Consider the following 11,456-nt stretch of genomic DNA (forward strand, 5'->3'; position numbering starts at 1 on the left):
TCTCCTATCATCAGTAGCCTAAATTAATAGAAGGTAATCCCCGCCATGTGAGGAGTCGGCCACGGTTTGGAGGCGGGGTGTTTTTCATTCAAATCCACTGCCTGTGCTATAAAAAGGGAAGTTACAAGTAGAGCGCAACTTTAGCAAAGGATCGTAGCGCAAGAGTAACGCGGTCTGTCTTAAGTTTTAGAAGCTATAGCCTAAAGATATTAGCCGGTCTGCGATTATTAGTCGGCATGAATACAGTCAAGGCTATGAAAAATGCAATTGTCTGTCTTATTTTACTGCCTCGCTTCTTCTTGGCAGCGATAATGCTGTGGTTTCTCGATTTTCATTGCGTAAGAAAGAGGGTCTTCCCCAAAATGAAGGAACAAGAAGGAAATATTGTCGACCCCCCAGTATGTATTTCCGAGTCTAATCGAATGTTCAGCTGGGAGTCAATCAAAGCCGTTTGGCATGGCCATAAACTGGACTTCTTAAAATCGGCGCACCTTGGATATGTAGCGCCCAACACTGAAGTTGTGCAGCTCCGCGACCAGAGATGCAACCGGATTCTTGACTATGCCAAAGAGAAGAGACCGCTCATTCTAAACTTTGGCAGCTGCACCTGACCACCGTTCATGACACGCTTGAAGGCGTTCCAGCGTGTTGTGCAGCAATACGCTGATATCTCAGACTCTGTCGTTGTGTACATAGAGGAAGCGCACCCGTCGGACGGATGGATGAGCTCTGACGCTCCCTACCAAATTCCCAAACACCGCTGTCTCGAGGACAGACTCAGTGCCGCTCAAATAATGAACCGTGAGGTCCCTGGGTGCCTTGTTGTCGCAGACAGCATGGATAACTCGTCCAACGCCGCATATGGAGCATATTTCGATAGACTTTACATACTTCAAGACGGAAAGATTGTCTACCAAGGAGGTAGAGGGCCGGAGGGATACCGCATCTCTGAGCTGAGAGACTGGCTAGATCAATACAGACAAAGTGTTGGAAATTCAAGAAATGTCGTTATTCATGTCTAGAGTTTTATAACATGTTAGGCGTCACCATTAAATAAGTTATGTCTCTACACATTTCACACAACTTTTCAAGAGTTGCGGCTCCAATAACGTGTCACAGGGACACACAAGCATTTTCACTTGTGTTGTTTACTAGTGATGTATGTGTAGGCCTATCCCAAAGGTTGCAGAATTGCCTGTTTTAGTTCTAGTTATTATTTTGACCGTGGACATCTCAACATATTACGTCTATAGACGATCGCCTGCAAGGGTTTATTTGTTCTGTGTTCCCATATTTGTCATGTTCTCTTTATGCGAATGTTTGTGTGGAAAGTGTGAGTAAAGTAGGGTTTGCCATGACCAATTTATTGCCAGTATTTTTGTGAAGTTCGGTTTTTAAAAGGTACCTCACCAGAAAACCGATACTGATGTTTTAATGCTGATGATAATGATTGTGTGCAATATCTTTTTACTTGTATTTTTGGTTTTGTAAATATGGTTAACTTTTTATGGAGATACTTTTATAATAAAATGTCTTATTCTATACTCTGGAAAATAACTATGTAAAACATTTCGCTCATTGCTGAAGGTGAATTCATTTAGGATGATGTGTAGGGTATTCATTTAGCATGCTTTATCTGCATGGAATAACTTTTGTTAACTAAAGTCACATTTAAAATTATGGTAAGATAAATTACTGAGTAGATAGCCTAGAGCCTCTAGCAACAGGCTTCCTCCCTTGTGCGCAATAGACTGTGGAAAACGCGGTTACTGGGTAAACCACACATTTCTTTGATAAAAACATTAAGAACACCTTCCTAATAGAGTTGTTTTTCCCTCAGAACAGCTTCAATTCGACGGGGCATGGACTCTAGAAGGTGTCGAAAGCGTTCCACAGGGATGCTGGCCCATGTTGACTCGAATGCATTCCATAGTTGTCAAGTAAGTTGGTTGTCCTTTGGGTGGTGGACACGGGAAACACACGGGAAACTGTTGAGCGTTAAAAACCAAGCAGCCTTGCAGTTCTTGACACAAACCGGTGCGCCTGGCACGTACTACCATACCCTGTTCAAAGGCACGTCAATCTTTTGTCTTTTCCATTCACACTCTGAATGGCACACGTACACAAGCCATATCTCAATTGTCTCAAATCTTCAAAATCCTTCTTTAACCTGTCTCCTCCCGTTTGTCTACACTGATTTGAAATGGATTTAACAAGTGACATTAAAAAGGGATCATAGCTTTCACCTGTTTTCACCTTGTTAGTCTATGTCCTGGAAAGACCAGGTGTTCATAATGTTTTGTACACTCAGTGTACAGTAACCTGTGCATGCTGTTTTTTTTATAAACTTCAGTCAGAAACCCAAACTATTGGCATCAAAGTGAATATCAATTTTCGGTGATTTACTCTCTTGCTCACGATCTCCCTCCCTCAGAAACTATTCATTGATATCAGAGAGAGCATATCAACATTTAACTTAATTCTAAGAGTATGCTGTTTGCTCCCATGTCATATGAACAAATGTACACTGAAGCTGATGGTCAAACGTGTTTAATTATCTCAAATCAAAGTAGAGCCCAAGCTATATGTGTTTAATAATCTTTGTGTTCAATAATCTACACGAGTACCCCAATTTTGATCTTTCTTTCCACTAATTGTTCTTATGACCCAAGAGATCAGCTCTAAAAAAAATATCTGATGTGATTGGTGAAAATACCAGAGAGTGGGAAAAAGATTAGAATTGGACTGCCTGTGTAGTGTTCAATTATCTGTGTTCAATAATATCAAATATCACAGTAAAGCCCATGACTTATGGGTTAAATTCTCAAATATCAAATCAAAGTAACAATAATAAGAGAAGTTACTTTTTTTCATTGTTACACAAAGACTTCAGTACCCCTATTAGGCTCACTGTTCTGAAGACCGTGTTCTCATTAAAAGTCATTCAGATGATCACTTAGATAAAACACTGAGAGGAGAGCTTCTGTCTGATCAAACTTTCTGTGTAAAAAGGAATACTCAAAAGTATCCACACTTAGATTAAAAAAAAGGTGCTATCTAGAACCTAAAAAGGATATTTGGCTGTCCCCATAGGAGAGCACTTTGAAGAACCCTTTTGGTTCCAGGTAGAACCCTTTCCAGAGAGGATTCAACATGGAACCCAAAAGGGTTCTACCTGGAACCAAAAAGGGTTCTATCTGGAACCAAAAAGGGTTCTATCTGGAACCAAAAAGGGTTCTCCTATGGGGACAGCCAAAGAAACGTTTTTGGAACCCTTTTTTCTAAGAGTGCGTGTATTCCTGCCTTGAGGAACCATCATATAAAATACGCCATTTTGACCGCACTTGAACAACACTAGCACTGCTGTGGTTACACTATGTTGCATTTATAACACAATTGAGCGGTCGTGAAGTTATGACCAACATGGGTGGTTCCACAGCGTTTCAGTCTTCGTACTTCATAAAAAATGATCTGCTTTTCTCTGCTTTGTATCATTGAGAGAGAGAAAAAACACAACACTGGTTCAATCACCAGATATCATGTAATCAAACCAGAATGTCCTAAGAAGATGCATTGAGTATACAATTCTCTATGAATGATTAATAATATATTGTAAAAAAGATTTAACTTTCTTGTCGCACAGGTTATGGTTGCTGCCTTCAGTCATGGCGACCAGAGTTTGAGCTCCTGTAGGGACAATATAATGCATTGTTTATGTATGTGTTATCCAGTTCTTTGGGCTAAAACAGTCTCTGCAACAGCTTCAAACTCATGCACATTCTTTCCAAATGTGATCCTGTTTTTTTCACAGCACAAGACACCCCTGGCTAGACAAGCTCATATCCTGTAATCAAACCATTCTGTCCCTACAAGAGCTTTCATTTTGAGTTTGTGCAAAACCTTGGCAAAATGTATTTCCACCAAAACCAATCCCATTGTGCAAGTGTCCTTTCAATGATACATTATACAGGTCTCACAGACTCCTTTCTCCATACGAACAAGTGCACTTATAGAACAAAACGTGTCCCTCTTCACAACTATGATATCAATTAGTGTGAGCCTGGAAGATCACATATAAATCAAACAGAATAGTCTGACACTGCACAAGTTTTTTCCCCCTGTTGCTTGGTTACTGTTTTTTCATAGGTTGACAAGACCTAGACAGAGAATCACAACAGAATGGGTTCTCCTTGCCAGCTCCTCACCAACAACTCAACCCACCAAATGTTTTATAACAGATTACCAATTATTTCATCCAAACATCATACAATGTATACAGTATACAGTATACAGTATACAGTATACAATTATACTTGTAATATCACCCTTATCAGTGTCGAGAAGGTTATTGAGTTTAGACTCAGATATGCAGATTTCTTTGTCACTCACAATTCAATGCATGTCACTGATTCTATAAGACACAGTGCCTTTTTCAGTCTTAACCAGTTAACAGGTTTCCAAGGTAACAATAAAATGTCAAATGTCTTCTACTGGGAGAACGTGTGTTTGCATTTGTTCCAGGTTTTTATTGCCGTCACAAAGATAGTTTTTTTTCTCTGCCGCCAGAAAGGAGTTGATTCGTTGTTCTTTCCTCTCTGTTAGACTATGGTGGTACTATTTATGCGCAAGCCTCAAGCTCTACACTGAAGGATCTTGTCTGTGTGTCACGCAGCCCTTAATTTTGCCACCAACCAGAGACGTCTAACTCACCGTTGTGATCTCTACAGTGCTGTCGAGTGGACATCACTAGCAACACGCAGGCTCAAACACTGGTACGTTATCATTTCTAACTGCCATTTTAGTCATCCTGTCTTCTAGCTGGGAATTGATCAACTGTACAAGCTCAAATCAAATCAAATTGATTTATATAGTCCTTCTTACATCAGCTGATATCTCAACGTGCTGTACAGATCTCCAACTTGTTTTAAATGAAGAGTCCCAAATGTTATAACAGAGCGTGGAAGAAGGTTATTTCATTACTCAGCCCACTGGTCTTGGAATTGCCTCCAAGCCAACCTACAACTACAGGACCCGGTGTCCCTGGATGAGTTCAAAGGACAAATACATGAACAGATTGTTGAGACATGTAGTTGTCACTAGTTTGCGTTGTCTTTACGTAAGGAAGCATGAGGTTTTGCTTTACACACACATCCACTGTTTGTTTGCTGTTGTATTTGTGCTGTTGCCAGTGTCTTCTGTCTGTGTTGTCCATTCTGTCTTTCATTGTTGTCGTTTTTGTGTTTGTTTTTTAACCCAGCCCCCATCTCCGCAGGAGGCCATTTGCCTCTTGCCCAGCCATCATTGTAAATAGGAATTTGTTCTTAATTGACTAAAGGATCAATAAAATCAAATAGTATCTGTGTAAAACAAAGAACTGTTGTTACTTTATACTAATGTACATTTTATATACTGCATACATTAGTTACATTTCCTTGACTACTCTCTTCATAATGCATAATAAGCACATTTATAATGCCTTATGAGTTATGCATAATTCAACATAACACATATGCACTAATACCTGCTCATGAACATCTATAACGTTTTATAAGCAGGCAGCATACAACCTTATGATGCAAAGTGTTGTAATGCCTTATATGTAGCCAAATGCTTATAGGTGTAAACTCATTTGTAAAGGTGAGAGTGAATAATGTCTCTATAACTGTCTATGTAGTGCTTAATAATATACTAAGCATTGATTATCTTTTAAATCTGATTGGTCTGAATCTAGATCTGATTGGTCTGAGTCTAAATCTGATTGGTCTGAGTCTAGATCTGACTGGTCTGAGTCTAGATCTGACTGGTCTGAGTCTAGATCTGACTGGTCTGAGTCTAAATCTGATTGGTCTGAGTCTAGATCTGACTGGTCTGAGTCTAGATCTGACTGGTGTGAGTCTAAATCTGACTGGTCTGAGTCAAGATCTGATTCATTCTCTCCTCTCTCAGAGAGTCATCTACACTTACGTTACCAAGGCAACCAATCCAAAAACGACCAAATCTTTGAGGTCATCGTGTCGTGGATGACGCTTCGTGAGCTCCATCCAAATGTGATACGACATTATAAGCATTAGGTTCTGTACACCAGGGCCCAAAATGTGTACATATACCTAGTGTCGTGGACAACGGTTCAGATCAACTTACTCGGTGCATCTCCAATACTATTAACTGGCCTCCTCTCCTTTGTCTGCTCCTTGTCTCCTCTCCTTTGTCTGCACCTTGTCTCGTTTCCTTCATCTGCATGGTTCCGAGAATACAACATAGAAAATAACGTAACGGATCTCACCAGAAATTAGCTCTCACCCCAGTCAAGTTACTTCACCTCTGTGCAAATGTAGGTAAAGGAGACGAGATGAGTATTGCGATGCCCCCCACTGTTTGCTTTGTGTTTACAAAAGAGTAGAATGTGCCTAATGTATGTATTTAAAACAGGGTTTGTTACCTGTATCTAATCATTTTGTTTAATGACTAATATGTTTGTGTAACGTTGAGGTAATGTCCTAAAACACTAGCTTTGGTTAACTCAAATGGCAATGGCTCATGTAGAACTGAAAACGAAACCCTTATTGAAACCATACAAATAACGCATTGATTGACATTGGCAAGAATGTTGGGGAAAAAAGGGACACAATGCACAGTATACTGGAAATCAGTTGATATCTGTACTCATTTGGAATTAATGTTTGTCCCGTTTTAAATCAATACTTCTGGCATAAAATGCATGTATAACCTTTCATTTCAGAGTGGGATAAATGTCCCAGTATGTTCAGTTGTTACGGAAAATGCCATCTGGGAGATACTTGGGCACTATGTGGTTCGTGCGTAGTTGTTGAATTAGAACGTTCTGCGTTGCCACTTGCTTGCAGTGACAGTTGTCAGGGAACTCAGTTCAATGTTGGAAAAAACATTATTCCCATGACGTGGTTTTGAAATGAGAATTAGCATCAAGGCTAAGCCACGACCCATTGGCGTCATTGGGAGTGACGCATTAATAAACAACCTTTTTTTTTTCTGGAAACAACAATTGGAACGCACTTTGATAATGATTGTACAGATGACTTCCCTTTTGATGCCAAATGTTCCCATAATCTGATTCCCTTCCGTCTCAACCAAGTTGTGTTTAGCTTTGTGGGTCTGTCGTTTTATCTGTTTTTAAAAGTCTGTCTTATTCTGACAAATCAAGATGCTTGTTAATTGTTATTAATTCCATTGCTATAACTGTATTTGAACACACTGTTGAGCATTTCTTTTGTTCACCGTAGAACTGTCTCTGATAACTCTGTGAGACTTGTATAATTTGTGGCATGACATTGATGCCTACAGGACAAACAGCAAGAAGGTTCTGGCTACATGGTGGATTTTAAACACAACAATCAGACAGAAGTGTTCAGACTAATCTTGTTAAATCTGTCCAACACAACAAGGTATCAGACAAACCCTCCTTTCCATGGAAAACCAGAAATAACAACAACAAAAAACTAAACAGCTTACTGTTCATTTTGCTCCTGTCATAAAATGTATTCTCAGGTAAAATAAAACTTGCTTATGTCAAACGGGGAGACTGAAAATCCCCAATCATCGTGAGCGACCGTGACAGAGAGAGAGAGAGATGGGGAGGGAGAGAGAGAGTCAGACAGAAAGACGTGCTTTGGTGACGGACTTGTTCTGCGGCAGCTGCTTAGATTACTGTGCCTGGGCTTAAGCCTGCCTCCCCGTCGCTCACCTCAACTGCACTCTACTCCTCAGTCATATCCTCCCTCCCTCGCTTCCCTCCTCCCCCTCCCCCTCCCTCCCTGGCTCTCTCTACCTCTCTCTCCAGTAGAGCAATACCTCCCCCTACAGGCCCTCTCTCTGAGTCTTCAATGTGCTGGCTCCACAAGAATATCACCACTACCACTGTCCACATGGCAAGCACCAGCAACCAGACAAACATTTGGAGCTGCATGGACTGGAAGTTGCACAGGCTGAGAGGAGGAGAGGAGAGGGATTCCCCTGTCTGAATGGATGTCTGGCTGAAGGATGGCTTTTCCTCAGAACCAGCTGAACAACAGCCAGTGTGAGCTGAGGCTCTGTGACTTTAGCTTACTCCTGTTGGGACGTAGTGGGCTGAACCCCGGAGGGAAGGCGTGGCCAACCGGTCAGAACTCATGCATCTGGTGCACAGAGCTTCATGTATGGACCACAGAGTTCAGAGAAGAGGAGTGGGGGGGAAGGGGAACGGCTTCCACGAGTACTTTTTGGTAGCCTTTCTGGGCCTCAGATCAAACGGGGACAGTGGTCAGTGGGGGTTGGTGGGGTAGGGGATGAGCAGGCCTGGAACGTCTTGATTTTAGGGTCAAGGCTATTTGGCCTTCTAGGGGTGCCCAATCTACCAGGGCCATCTGCCAGGGCACCAAAGCCATCTGCCAGGGTACCAAGGCCATCTGCCAGGGCACCAAGGCCATTAACCAGAACAGCCCATTTAAATAGATTTGAAAACCAAAAAACACAAGCTATTCTGAAAAACCTAAGTGTATGTAAATGTACATACAAGACTAGCCTACATGTCGGAGTGTAGGAGATAGCCTGTCATATTGGCTATAGCCTCTCATGTCTACACTGATGCTGACATGATGGAGGACCCAGAACATGTAGCCAGTCAAACGTTTGAACACACCTACTCATTCAAGAATGCCAAGTTGTCATCAAGGCAAAGGGTGGCTAACTTTGAAGAATCTCAAATATGTTTTGATTTGTTTAACACTTTTTTGGGGTTACTACATGATTCCATATGTGTTATGTCATAGTTTTGATGTCTTCACTATTATTCTACAATGTAGAAAATATTCCAAAATAAATAGAAATTCCAAACTTTTGACTGGTACTGTATATAGACTAAACGCCAGTCATGTTTGATAAATATAATGCAGGATAATTCATATTAACATCTAAAAGCTTGATTCTGTTGGCATACTGGAATCACTGTTCGTTCGCTAGGAAAGGACAGGAAGGCCATTGTCTGTGATCTGGAGGGGGTGCGTCACCTGAGTGGGTTGAGTCACTGATGTGGTCATCCTGTCTGGGTTGGCGCCCCCCTTGGGTTGTGCCGTGGCGGAGGTCTTTGTGGGCTATACTCAGCCTTGTCTCAGGATGGTAAGTTGGTGGTTGAAGATATCCCTCTAGTGGTGTGGGGGCTGTGCTTTGGCAAAGTGGGTGGGGTTATATCCTTCCTGTTTGGCCCTGTCCGGGGGTGTCCTCGGATGGGGCCACAGTGTCTCCTGACCCCTCCTGTCTCAGCCTCCAGTATTTATGCTGCAGTAGTTTATGTGTCGGGGGGCTAGGGTCAGTTTGTTATATCTGGAGTACTTCTCCTGTCCTATTCGGTGTCCTGTGTGAATCTAAGTGTGCGTTCTCTAATTCTCTCTTTCTCTCTCTCGAAGGACCTGAGCCCTAGGACCATGCCCCAGGACTACCTGACATGATGACTCCTTGCTGTCACCAGTCCACCTGGCCGTGCTGCTGCTCCAGTTTCTTTCAACTGTTCTGCCTTATTATTATTCGACCATGCTGGTCATTTATGAACATTTGAACATCTTGGCCATGTTCTGTTATAATCTCCACCCGGCACAGCCAGAAGAGGACTGGCCATCCCACATATGCTCTCTCTAATTCTCTCTTTCTTTCTCTCTCTCGGAGGACCTGAGCCCTAGGACCATGCCCCAGGAATACCTGACATGATGACTCCTTGCTGTCCCCAGTCCACCTGACTGTGCTGCTGCTCCAGTTTCAACTGTTCTGCCTTATTATTATTCGACCATGCTGGTCATTTATGAACATTTGAACATCTTGACCATGTTCTGTTATAATCTCCACCCGGCACAGCCAGAAGAGGACTGGCCACCCCACATAGCCTGGTTCCTCTCTAGGTTTCTTCCTAGGTTTTGGCCTTTCTAGGGAGTTTTTCCTAGCCACCGTGCTTCTACACCTGCATTGCTTGCTGTTTGGGGTTTTAGGCTGGGTTTCTGTACAGCACTTTGAGATATCAGCTGATGTACGAAGGGCTATATAAATAAATTTGATTTGATTTGATCTGAGGGGAGGCAGTCAACATTTTGGAATCACTGTTCGTTCGCTAGGAAAGGAAGGCCATTGTCTGTAATCTGAGCGGAGGCAGTCAACATTTTGAAACTATTTAACCATAAACGCAATAGGTTTAAAACCTGGATTTTTTTATATTTCATTTTAAGAGGCATGTCTTACCTTGTTTAAAGTAGCCTAGTCAAATTCAGACCATAGTAATGTTGAGGGAATCATTTTCTCAGCACTTCCTCATATGCCCTTGAAACCAATAGGATATTTCTACTGGTTTTCAAATGAACTTTCTTTCATTGCCCAGCAGCGATGGAAACAATCCTAGTTATATTAGCAACCAATGCTAGTTGTTGCATTATTTTTTCAAAATTTCAAAATGATATTTTCATCTGTGAAACCACTTGCGTCAGACTTATTTCGTTTACATTTTTTTTTAATGGAGAGTGGTTGTATGAATTTGGGATCTATCGTCTGTCTATCGTCTGTCCCAGAGTCTGTTTGGAATTTTTTATTTAAAAATAAAAAATAAAAAAAACATTTTACTCACATTTTTTCTCCCCAATTTCGTGGTATCCAATTGTTGTAGTAGCTACTATCTTGTCTCATTGCTACAACTCCCGTACGGGCTCGGGAGAGACGAAGGCTGAATGTCATGCGTCCTCCGATACACAACCCAACCAGCCGTACTGCTTCTTAACACAGCGCGCATCCAACCCGGAAGCCAGCCGCACCAATGTGTCGGAGGCTACACCGTGCACCTGGCCACCTTGGCTAGCGCGCACTGCGCCCGCAAGGCATGGATTTTTTTAGGGCCACACAAGGGGCATGGCTGATGCCGCCGGGAATTTTGAAGCCTGAGGGTGAGGGATGGGGACATTTGAAACCTGGGGGTGAGGGATGAGGACATTTGAAGCCTGGGGGTGAGGGATGAGGACATTTGAAACCTGGGGGTGAGGGATGAGGACATTTGAAGCCTGGGGGTGAGGGATGAGGACATTTGAAGCCTGGGGGTAAGAGATGAGGACATCTGAAGCCTGGAGGTGAGGGATGAGGACATTTGAACCCTGGGGGTGAGGGATGGTTACATTTGAAGCCTGGGGTGAGGAAGGAGGACATTTGAGGCACGGGGGTGAGGGATGAGGACATTTGAGGCATCCTTTGGTCCTGTTTATGAAGGCCTCAACTTGAAATTCCCTAAATTATTTCAACTAGTTTGCCTTGGCAGAGACTTCTAAGTATTTCCAAATGCTATTTGGTTGACCAATTTTGCCAAGCAATCAATGTCAATATAAAAGTCATTGGAAGTACGTCAACAGGCCGACATTACACAAATTACATCACACAGAAGTTTGTTGTCAGTGAAAACGTTGGTAGACTAAACTTTTTCT

The 11,456-nt window shown here is 42.2% G+C and overlaps 1 pseudogene; it reads left to right on the top strand.

The window, feature by feature from the left end:
• Positions 1-227: 227 nt before the first annotated feature.
• Positions 228-1,482, top strand: LOC139374362 (thyroxine 5-deiodinase-like; annotated as a pseudogene).
• The last annotated feature ends 9,974 nt before the right edge of the window (positions 1,483-11,456 follow it).

The sequence above is a fragment of the Oncorhynchus clarkii genome, chromosome 19, assembly GCF_045791955.1.
Source record: "Oncorhynchus clarkii lewisi isolate Uvic-CL-2024 chromosome 19, UVic_Ocla_1.0, whole genome shotgun sequence".
In the NCBI taxonomy this organism is placed as follows: domain Eukaryota; kingdom Metazoa; phylum Chordata; class Actinopteri; order Salmoniformes; family Salmonidae; genus Oncorhynchus; species Oncorhynchus clarkii.